General features: G+C 41.6%; 1 pseudogene across 1 annotated transcript; it reads left to right on the forward strand.

Annotated features, from left to right (window-relative positions):
* Positions 1 to 3,500: 3,500 nt before the first annotated feature.
* Positions 3,501 to 4,221, forward strand: LOC308616781 (HIG1 domain family member 1A, mitochondrial-like; annotated as a pseudogene). The gene has a single exon. The product of its transcript is annotated as an HIG1 domain family member 1A, mitochondrial-like (transcript).
* Positions 4,222 to 11,733: the final 7,512 nt, after the last annotated feature.

Consider the following 11,733-nt stretch of genomic DNA (forward strand, 5'->3'; position numbering starts at 1 on the left):
ATCATAAGAATGATATGTCTCAGATACAAACCAGGAAACATTCCAATTTTTTAAAATCTTTATATAAAAAAATAATCATTTTTCAATTTAAAAAGTAATCTTTTTATAGTAGTCTATATTTTTTTCAAAAAAAGCTTTTATCTACATTAATTAACTTTAACATCCATGGATTTCTGGAATTGGAACTGAATAATAAGTCTGAATAACTTATTGAATTACTCAGATTGTATTATTACCTCATTCACAGATTTTTGCTTTATATTCATCAATACATGTCTGAATCAATGTGAGAAACTATTTCCAGATCAATGCCCTCATGAAAAAGACAATAAGCCCTGCACTGTGTGGACTTCTCACATTTTTACCTTATTTACTCCTGTATTTTCCTCTTTCTGTATTTCTTTCCTCTTTCAACGTTGAGGAGAAAATGCAAATATTTTCCTTTCTTCACAGCATTTTCCTAGGTTTATGCTTAGGTTTAAGGTTCCCGTGTGCCTGACATCGTTTGTCCTTCTTTACTTCCAAAATGAGATGCAGTTTAAAAAGTCCTTTGATTTTTAAACCCTTTGGTTTTGTTGTAGGTGGATTATTCCTGAGCCTTTGTTAGACACAGCTAACATGCTTGGTCTCACTGGTGCCCAGTTCCCATCCTGAAGCTAGCCAGGAACCCAGCAAGAGTTGCCTTATTAGAACAAAAGACACTCCTATCACCCAGGAAATTGCAAGGGATTTAGGAGCTCTGTATCAGGGACCAGAGTCAAAGACCAAATATTAGAACAAAAGATGCTCCTAGCACGTTTATCACATAGGAAATTACAAAGGCTTTAGGAGCTCTGGCCAGGAGCCAGGGACAAAGACCAAAATATATATTAATATTTCTTATTACATCAAAATATCATACTACCTTAACAATTTTATCATATGAATGTACCATCTGAACCACTATTTAAATTTTAATTGATTTATCTTTATATACATTATTTTAAAAAGAAAAATTGCTATTTAAAAAGGAAACATTTGATAGGAAACAAAAACCAGGATTGCTGACTATGACTAGAAGATAACCATAGGAATAAGTATGAGACTATAAAAATTAAGATATTCTTTAAATATACCACCAGTATATGTCATCAAATATACCACTAATATATTTGAAAAATGCTCTTAGGGTTCACCAGCTTTTAGACCTAGTGTGAGAAGACTTCCAAGTGCTACTTGGGCACAGGTAGTTTGATGGAAACGTTTCCATTAACCCTTTGCTACAATGCATCTGCCCGAGAATGTGCCCATGAGAGTGTCAGGGTCTCCTTTCCCTCCTCCTTTTTCAAAATCTCACTTCTCTTCCTTCATAAAAAACAGAGAATTGTTGTATGGTTCTTCACCTGGGAGACATGGGTGTTATTGGGCTAGAAAACAAAATGGCAGTTTGAAATATTTGTGTCAGGTTTTTTTTTTTTAATTTATTTGGCTGTATAGGGTCTTATTTGCAGCATGAGGGATCCTCGTTGCAGCACGCAGGATCTTTCGTTGAGGCACGTGGGCTTCTCTCTAGTTGTGGCAGGTGGGCTCCAGAGCCCGTGGGCTCAGTAGTTGTGGCACGCGGGCTCTCTAGTTGTGGCGCATGGGCTCCAGAACATGCAGTCTCAGTAATTGTGGCATGCGGGCTCTCTAGTTGTGTGCGTGGGCTTAGTTGCCCCACGGCATGTAGGATCTTAGTTCCCTGACCAGGTACAGAACCTGAGTCCCCTGCATTGGAAGGCAGACTCTTAACCACTGGACCCCCAGGGAAGTCCCTTGTGTCAGTTCTGAAAAAAATAAATGAGTCCAAGACCAGATTTAAAAATCCTTTTGTCAGGCTCCCCTGGTGGCGCAGTGGTTGAGAGTCCGCCTGCTGATGCAGGGGACATGGGTGTGTGCCCCGGTCCCGGAGGATCCCACATGCCACGGAGCGGCTGGGCCCGTGAGCCATGGCCGCTGAGCCTGTGCATCCGGGGCCTGTGCTCTGCAACGGGAGAGGCCACAGCAGTGAGAGGCCCGCGTACTGCAAAAAAAAAAAAAATAGATGGATATGATTTCCACAACTATCAATGATAGCTTACTGTATACATTTTGGCATAAAACTCAGGAGTTCACAGAGTTGAGTAATATTGCTCTAAAAAAAAATCTCTTCACCATTTTAAACACATTTGTGTGAATAAGCTTTCTCAGTGCTTATAATGGATAATGGTGGATATCATTTTGCTATGATATTCAGATTCCATTGGCTACTTTAAAAACTGTAAAGGGATAGTTTTATTTTAAAAACTCAGTATATACCATGTTGGAAAATACATCTTTTGTAGCTATTTAAACTTACGATATAAACTTTCATATGTCAATTTAAAAATGTGTGACAGGGACACTGTTTTACAAAATTCTTTTTGAGATTATGGAAGCAAAATAATTTGAAAACCAGGAAATCTTAAATATGTCAGAGATTTTTAAACCTACTAATTGTGAAATTAAGAATGTTGCCCACCAACCAGTTCTACAAGAATCAAGTCACTAGCCACTACAGTTGCTGACCTACAATACACCCTGAAAGGAATTCAAGGTGAAGATCAGGATGAGGTACTCTGTGCTCTGGGGAAACAGGCAAAACAGGCCCTTAGTTAGAAATATTTCAGGAGAAATTTTTTTTTTTTTTTGCGGTACGCGGGCCTCTCACTCTTGTGGCCTCTCCCATTGCGGAGCACAAGCTCTGGACGTGCAGGTTCAGTGGCCATGGCTCACGGGCCCAGCCGCTCCGCGGCATGTGGGATCTTCCCGGACCAGGTCACAAACCCATGTCCCCTGCATCAGCAGGCGGACTCTCAACCACTGCACCACAAGGGAAGCCCGAGAAATTTTTTATGAACCTGGATTCTTGCATCCTCCATACTTAGAAAAGCACTAAAATCATTAACTGAGATGTCTGTTCCTTGTGACTAGTAGCATTCTACCAAGATGTGTGCTTGAGTGCATGTACCCCTTTGCCCAAATCACCTATATACTGACCTACATCTTCAGAGCAGTTCCTCAGAGCTGAGAGGCTCTCTCCCAGGCTATAGTCCTTAGTAAGCCCCCAAATAAAACTGAAACTCATAGCTCTCATGTTGTGTATTTTTATTTCAGTCCACATATTATGAATCCTTACTGAAAACATTACTCAAAAACAAATTCCAACTGCCAGAGTAATACTCAAAATCAAGAACTCAAGACTGGAAAAGTCAGAGTAAGAAAAAAGAAGTGGAACATCGAAAACAATTCACCTCACAAAACTGAGTATAAATAGCTGTGTTATCATTTGTTTTCAAATTTAAAATTTTTCAAAAGTGAGCTCCAAATGAATGCAAACGTTAAAGCCAATTCTTGGCGGGCGGGACCAGGAGAAGCCTGATGGATGGCAAGTACAGGAGGTGGGCCAGAAGCCGGTTGGAGCCTGAGACGTCTTGTAGTTGTCTGAAGAGTCTTCAATCACTATGTCAAGTGATACAGATGTTTCTTCTTCTTCATATGATGAAGATCAGGGATGTAAACTTATTAGAAAACCTAGAGAGGCACCATTTGTCCCCCTTGGAATGGCACACTTTGCAGCAATCATTGCGTATGGATTATATATTTAAATTGAAGAGCAGGGGAAATACTAAAATGTCTGTTCACCTGATCCACATGCACATGGCAGCCCAAGGCTTTGTTGTGGGAACAATTATTCTTGGTATGGGCTATTCCATGTATCAAGAATTCTGGGTAAAACCTAAACCTTAGAAGAGGAGATGCTGTCTTGGTCTTGTTAGTGGTGCTTGCTTTAGTTAGACATCTCATATTGAGGTTATATGTTTATGTTGAAAATAAATTGTTTGGGTCAGACAATAACATGGTAATTTGAATACTGGCTTCCTTTCTTGCAGGCTTGATTTGCCTGGTGACCAAGTTACTGGTGACTAGCTCACTAGCTAGGTCATTCAGGGGAGTCAAATTAGCACAAAAGAAACATGTCACTTTTTTTTCTTTCTTTTTTTTTTTTTTTTTGCGGTACGCGGGCCTCTCACTGCTGTGGCCTCTCCCGTTGCGGAGCACAGGCTCCGGACGCGCAGGCTCAGCGGCCACGGCCCACCAGCCCAGCCGCTCCACGGCATGCGGGATCCTCCCGGACCGGGGCACGAACCCGCGTCCCTTGCATCGGCAGGCAGACTCCCAACCACTGCGCCACCAGGGAAGCCCGAAACATGTCACTTTTAAATGCACTTGATAGTGGTACAATGTCCACCTGCTTAAACTCTTCTGATGAAATTAGTTCTAAAGAGGACAACATGCCAATCCTGAAATGCTCCCAGTTGCTGCAGAATATCATATACTTTTGATGTAATGTAGGAATCCTATTTACCCCAGTTAATTTAACTCTTTCTGACTGCCTTGTGGAATGAGTACTGTTTTAAGGGCTGGTTAGCGCTTGAGGAACCTTTCAGAACAGCACATGGACATTATAAACCTCCTGGCAAGTATGTGTGTGTGTTTTAAACCAAACCTGAAAAGCTGATAACAGAGCTGCTTAGAAGTAATATTTATTTCAGAATCATAGTTGTAAACGTGAGAATAACTCAATTGTAGATCCCCTTTTAGCTCTTTTGAAATTGAAGAATTATATTTTGCTGCTGGTATACTAGAATAATTTGTCAATGTCATTTTGAAGTAGAAATGTGTATTTTACGTGCTAATGCAAAGGTAAATGAAAAACAATTTTTATTTATTTTTTAAAATTTATTTTATTTTTTCATTTTTGGCTGCATTGGGTCTTCATTGCAGTGCATGGGCTTCTCATTGCGGTGGCTTCTCTTGTTGCATGCAGAGCACAGGCTCTAGGTGCGCAGCCTCCAGTAGCTGTGGCACATGGGCTCAGTAGTTGTGGCTCATGGGCTGTAGAGCGCAGGCTCAGTAGTTGTGGCGCACGGGCTTAGTTGCTCCGGCATGTGGGATCTTCCCGGACCAGGGATCGAACCCGCGTCCCCTGCACTGGCAGGCGGATTCTCAACAACTGCGCCACCAGGGAAGCCCCAAAAAACACTTTTTAAATGTCTGCAGTGTGTTTATTATCTCTATAAGAATCATAAATGTTAAACTAAGTAAATTACCTATAATGGAAGTGGTTTATGAGAAAGCTGGATTGGTCAGACTTTATACAAACTTTGGTATGTTACAGAATGCTTTATTGTACTTGTGAAATTCGCTTGTCTAACCTGAATTTACATTCCATGGTGATAACATGGTAATGTAGTGATATTAAAGAAAGTGAACACACACACACACACACACACAAAGCAATTCTTGAAAAGGATTTAGATGGTGAAAAGAAAATACCGTGGGCATACGACCCCAGGTTAAATTAACAACAACTGGCGTAAGGCAAAGTAAATGATTGACAGCTCTTGAATGCATTCATTTGCTGACAGAACACATGAGTGTTGAGTGCCAGCAGTGTGCCAAACACTCTCGGAGGTGCCCAGACTATATCACTAAAAAAATAATCAAAGATCCCTACCCTTGGGCTTCCCTGGTGGCGCAGTGGTTGAGAGTCCGCCTGCCGATGCAGAGGATGCGGGTTCGTGCCTGGGTCTGGGAGGATCCCATGTGCCGCAGAGCGGCTGGGCCCGTGGGCCGTGGCCGCTGAGCCTGCGCGTCCGGAGCCTGTGCTCCGCAGCGGGAGAGGCCAAGGCAGTGAGGGGTCCGCGTACCGCAAAAAAAAAAAAAAAAAAAAAAGATCCCTACCCTTGCAGAATTTAGAATTTTCTTCTTGTAGATGTAATGTATGGCTTGGGGAAAGGGAAGTAAAGAAAAGTTATTTTATTTTTGACTATCCTAATTCAAGATATTGAGTTTTAAGTTGGTATTTAATAAATGAACTTGACTTTCAGCTGAAGAAATACATAATCTAAAAAGGAACACCATATGAAAGGAGTGATTTCAGTGAGCCCAGAAAAGCGCTAAATTCCTTAACTTGAGATATCCAGTTTTCTTTAATGAACAATAATCTTTTGACGTTCAGACTACTTTTCCTTTGTTGCAAAATTCCTATATATCCTAGCTCCCCCTGTGCCTCCTTGGAGCAGTTCTCTCAGAGTTCCTTGAGATGTTGCCTCCCAGGCTTGAAGTCCTAAAACTTTCTGCCGAATAAAACATAATTCTCAACTTAAAAAGAAAAACCATTAAGCAAACAAACAAAAAGAAACACCAAGTAATGCAGGGAAAAGGAAATGCTAAAAAAAACCCAAAACTCAACTGTATGAGTATATAAATATTACTCTGTGAAATGCAGGATATCTGAATGCTTGGAGAATATTCCTCCTTACCCACCAGATACTCTCTTTTTTCCCCTCTAGTTTTATTGATATATAATTGACACACAGCACTGTGTAAGTTTAAGGTGTACAGCATCATGATTGGACCTACACACATCATGAAATGATGACCACAATAAGTTTAGTGAACATGGCTCATCTCATATACAAAATTAGAGACATAGAAAAAAATTTTTTTCCTTGTGGTAAGAATTCTTAGGATTTACTCTTTTAACAATTTTGATGTATAACATAGAGCAGTGTTAATTATATTTCTCATGTTGTACATTACAGCCCTAGTACTTATTTATCCTATAACTGGAAGTTTGTACCTTTTGACAGCCTTCACTGAATTCCCCATCCCCCCTACACCTACCTCTGGTGGGGTGTGTGTTTGTTTTTGAAGTATAATTTACCTACAACACTATGTTAGTTCCTGTTACACAACACAGTGATTCAATACATAAACAAAAAATGCTGCCTGCCATTCCGGTTCTACAAAGATCAAGTCATTAACTGCTGCCATTACAGACCTACAGTACAACCTGAAAGGAATTCACAGTGAAGCTTTCTGTGGTGTGGCTATATGAGCCCCTAGATAGTTAAGATACATATCTTAACTATGTATATAGTTAATATATACATAGTTATATATACATATGTATATGTATATATATATATACATATATATATATATATATACATATACATATACAATCTTTCGATGACCCAAGATTGTTGCATCTTCCCATCCATAGAGAAGCACTAAAATTATTAACTTGTGATATGTTTTTTGTGATTGGCTGTAACCTTTTAGCAAGATGTATGCTCAATTACATGTATTTCTCAGCAAAACATTCATCTATATCCTGGCCCTTCCCCTACCTCTTTGCAGCAGTTCTTTGGAGCTATTTGAGAGGCTGTCTCCTGGCCTCTAGTCCTCAGTAAGACACGGAATAAAACTCAACTCAAAGCCTTTATGGTGTGCGTTTATTTATCCAGTCAACAAATACTTCTATACATTTCAAAACAATCACCATACGTCTAGTTACCATCCACCAGCTGCTCTCTGAATCCAGTCATTTAGGGTTTTTATGAGGGTTCTACCATGTGGGCATGTTTGATTAAATCATTAGCCATTGGTGATTAACTCAATCCTCAGCCCCTCTCCCCTCCCTGGAGGTCAAGGAGTAGGGCTAAAAGTTCCAATATTTCAATCTCTGTGGTTGGTTCCTCTGGCAACCAGCCCCCATCCTCCAAGAGTCACCTCATTAGCATAAACTCAGGTATGGGCTTATTATGAATAACAAAAGACGCTCCACTCAGCCCTGCCACTCAGGAATTTAGAAGGGTTCTAGAAGCTTTGTGCCAGGAACCGGAATGAAGACCAAATATATATTTCTTATGCTATCATAAGATCACTCTGTGTGTGTGTGTGTGTGTGTGTGTATCGTAAGATCACAGTGTGTGTATGTGTATGTGTGTGTGTATGTGTGTGTGTAGAGGGGAAGATAAGGAGGAGAAAGAGAGAGAGAGAGAGAGATAAAGGAGGAAGAGGGAGGAAATTGTTCCCTTTCTCTTACTCCATCTGAGGAGGTGGCATGGGACCCAGGGGAAAGGCAGGGTCCCCCGCAGGCCAGAAACCTGCTCTACTTGAGGGCTCTGGCCGATGAGGTCAGGAGGTCAAGAAGACCTAAGAGTTAGCTGTCCTGAAGGGGGTGGATGTACACCACCCAGGTGGGGCTAGGAGGAAGGAGATTCCTGTCCTAGAAGGCATCCCTCCCTGTCCAACAGCCTTCCTTCCTCTGGTAAAAAAGAAGCAACCCAGTGAGGTACTGGAGAGCTCGCTCATAATGAACAGAGGGGTTCTGGTGTTCTGGAAGCCCTGCTGGGCTCAAACAGAGCTGCGAGTGGTTGCATCTTGTTTTTGTAAAGCCTCACCTGTGATCAGAGCTGTCCTGGGCAGCCCCAAACTAGGAAAAGCAGCAGGGGGTTTGTTTTTCTCTTTTGCGAAGGGAGGAAGCCATCAAGTCATGTATGCGCACCAGTTCTGAGCTTACGCTGAGAAAACAGAGTAAATCCTCCAGTTTATACTGACACGACTTTATGAGGAAGGCAGACACTGCATTCCCACTCACCGACACAGACTTGCATGTGGGAAACTCTAACTCTTGGAAATGAGCGCTCTGCCTGGTGTGCCTCACTGTGAGGCTTGAAGTCTTCATAATCAGAATATAACGGCATCTTCCTGGACCATACTAACCAAGTTGCTTTACTGTACATACAAATTCATGAGGAATTAGATGAAATAGAGTGTAGGCGCTGCTAGAGGGTGCTTCTATTTAAGGAGACAAAACTTTTCTGGGTTTCAAATAAGTAGACTTACAACATCCAAGGTTGATTTTTATTATTGGTTCCATAGCAATTGTCTTCTTTCCTTGGAATGAAAGTGTGGAAGATGAGAAAGCGCATTTTAAGCCAATGGCTTAAATAGTGGATGTTTTCTAGTCAAATCACATTTTTCCTTTTCTGGCTTGATGCCACTGTTGGTGATGTATGAACTCCGTCCGTAATTATCAAAGGTTTAGTACACCCTCCTCCCACCCGAGCTCACCAATCACATTCCTGCTGAACAACAATGGTGGCTGGTTCTCAGAACCAGGTGCCTTTCCAAAAGTGATGCCAGAAGCATTTGTCTGGCATGTGGCATAGAGTCAAGTGGGAGCTATTTCCTCACCCATCTTCTTCTATTGTTGTTTGTTGTCTTTCTTTTCTGTACATCCTTTTTCCCGTTGACCATGTCTCTGTTTCACATAGCATCCCTTCGCTTATACTGTTAGGAGACCTCCAGAGCTCTGATGTCTTCTTGATGTTGAGTTTGTTGTTGTTTGCTTGTTTTTTGTTTGTTTCCAGGTCTAGACATTCAACATTATGTGACTCTCTTGCCTATCGGTTGAAGATGATGGGTTCATTGTCCAAGAAACTGACACACACAAACTCAAATCACAAGAAACCAGCATGATTTTTTATTATTTCTATTCCTTGAGTTTGCATCTTTGGGATTTAAGGCACCGTGGTCCTACAGGAGTCAGAGCTTATCCTAAATCCCTCACTTTCTTTATTAAAAATGTACAGAATTTAAAGATAAAAGTTGAACTAGAATGCCATTATGGAGAAAAGATCGAACAAAAACAGCTTTTTCATGTCCATTTGATGCTGGTCAAAACACATTACTGGCCATTTACTTAAAAAAAACAAAAAAAACACAAATGCAATAAGCTTGTACACAGACACATACAAAAATGGGAAAAGGGAAAATAAAAAATTAGAGAAAATGACACTCTAGTTGCTAGGAAGTGATGGGACCAAATTATAGCGTTCTAACTGAGAATGTATCCTTGTTTGTAGAACCAAGTTCTGGGGTCAAGTAGCAGATATTCTTTTTAGTAGACACCTCATTTTTGCTGCCCAACACATAAACTGTATCTTCTTCCACCATTTTCAATTGTTTAGGTATCTGTTTCACTGGTTGGCTGCTCATCAAATGGGGGTCTGATCTGCCTAACTGACAAAATCTATCATTCACAACAGGTTCCAGCATTTGAAGGCTTGACTAGGGCTAGGATTCACTTCCAAAGTGACTCACACATAAGCCTGGCAAGTCAGTGCTGGTTGTTGGTGGGAGACCTCAGTTCCTCAACCACAGGGTTGCTTGAGAGTCTTATGACTGGCAACTGGCTTCCCCCTGAACAAGTGATCCAGGCCTCAGGTTTTGATGCAGAGAAAGGAATTCCTGCTAGAGTAATTCTTCTGGCCTATTTCATTACCTCTCACCTATTCTTGCCCATGGGAGGAGGTGGGACTTCCGATTGGTGAATTTGGTTGAAGGAACTAAGCATGGTCCACCAGCTTCTCTGAGGTTATTTTATTTTGGAGCAAGCATGTCTCCAGGCTGCAGGCATTCTAATCTGTTTTTGGCCAGACCAGAGTCAAGGGCCAGCACTTTGGGGTGTCCCTGACTTGTCCAGTTATGCCAGTGTCTGGGTAAGTAAGTTCATTTTATTGGGGTGAATTGATGGTAAACCCACATGGTTGTAGATCTAAAATCATGATCTCACATCAGCATTGCCAGTGATATTTTGAGTTCTCTTTGTATGACTTGTATCAACCAGTTCTGAACACTGGAGGGGAAGATGGAGCCTCTTCAAAACCTCAAAATTTGTGGGAAGAGAATACAGTTAGGTAACTCAGCCAGGAATCTGAAGAACTAAATTGCTTCCCTGTTGGCTTAATTTTAGCATCTTCAAGACTGAGGGTGTTGGGACTTCCCTGGTGCTCCAGTGGTTAGGACTCTGCGCTCCCAATGCAGGGGGCCCAGGTTTGATCCCCGGTCAGGGAACTAGATCCCACATGCATGCCACAACTAAAAAGTCCGCATGCCACAACTAAGAGCTCCCATGCCACAACTAAAGACCCTGAATGCTGCAACTAAGACCCAGCACAGCCAAAATGAATAAATTAAAAAAAAAAAAAAAAAAAAGACTGAGGGTGTTACTGTGTTCCGTTTTTTTCCCTTAGAGCCTAAGAAGGTTCTCGCAAGACTTCTTCTAGACGGGCATCTGGGCACAGGGAGTGGGAAGGAGAGAGTCATTTTTGTACATCATTCTTGCCCTCAAATTCTCTCCCCTGGTTGGGTCAAATGCCTAGTGGTTGTAACACTGTGAGAAATTTTCCTGGAAGACTTGACTCCAATTTTCATTTCCTTTTCTAATGATAATAATAATAATAATAGCAATAATGGCACTGACTATTTTGAGCACCAGCCACAAGCCAACCAGTATACTGTAAGCTTTACATATATTGTGTCTAGCCTTTACATCAACCCTGAGGCAGATATTTTCATTTTACAGAAAGATTAAGCAATATGCTCCAAGTTGCACAGAGTGGAGGCTGGAACCCCATTCTGTCTGACTCCCAAGCCCAAGCTCCTTCAGTTTTCCCACATTTCTCTGAGCCCCTGCTTTTCAGGGTCGAGAGGGCAGTTAAGAAAGAGGATGTTCTTATTTTTCAAGGCTGGCTGACTTCTCCCTAGGGGGTTTTCCAAATAACCTAGAAACTCATGAGACAGTAAGGCTGAGCATTCTACTCAGAGGCTATTTTACCTTTCAAACACCCCCTTCCTACCCTGCAGTCCCAACACGCCCTCCCTCCCCCAGCTTCCCAACCATGAAACTGTTATTGTACCTATCTTAGAGTTGTGCTCAGAGGCCATCTGTTCAACCAGGGGGTGCCGTTATCTTTATGGTCCCTTAACATGGCCATTTCCTGAAATTGCATTTGATAATGGAAAATGCGTTTCTGTGTCTCTGAGGGACCATAT

Source organism: Mesoplodon bidens (assembly GCF_964165515.1).
Source record: "Mesoplodon bidens genome assembly, chromosome: 4".
In the NCBI taxonomy this organism is placed as follows: Eukaryota; Metazoa; Chordata; class Mammalia; order Artiodactyla; family Ziphiidae; genus Mesoplodon; species Mesoplodon bidens.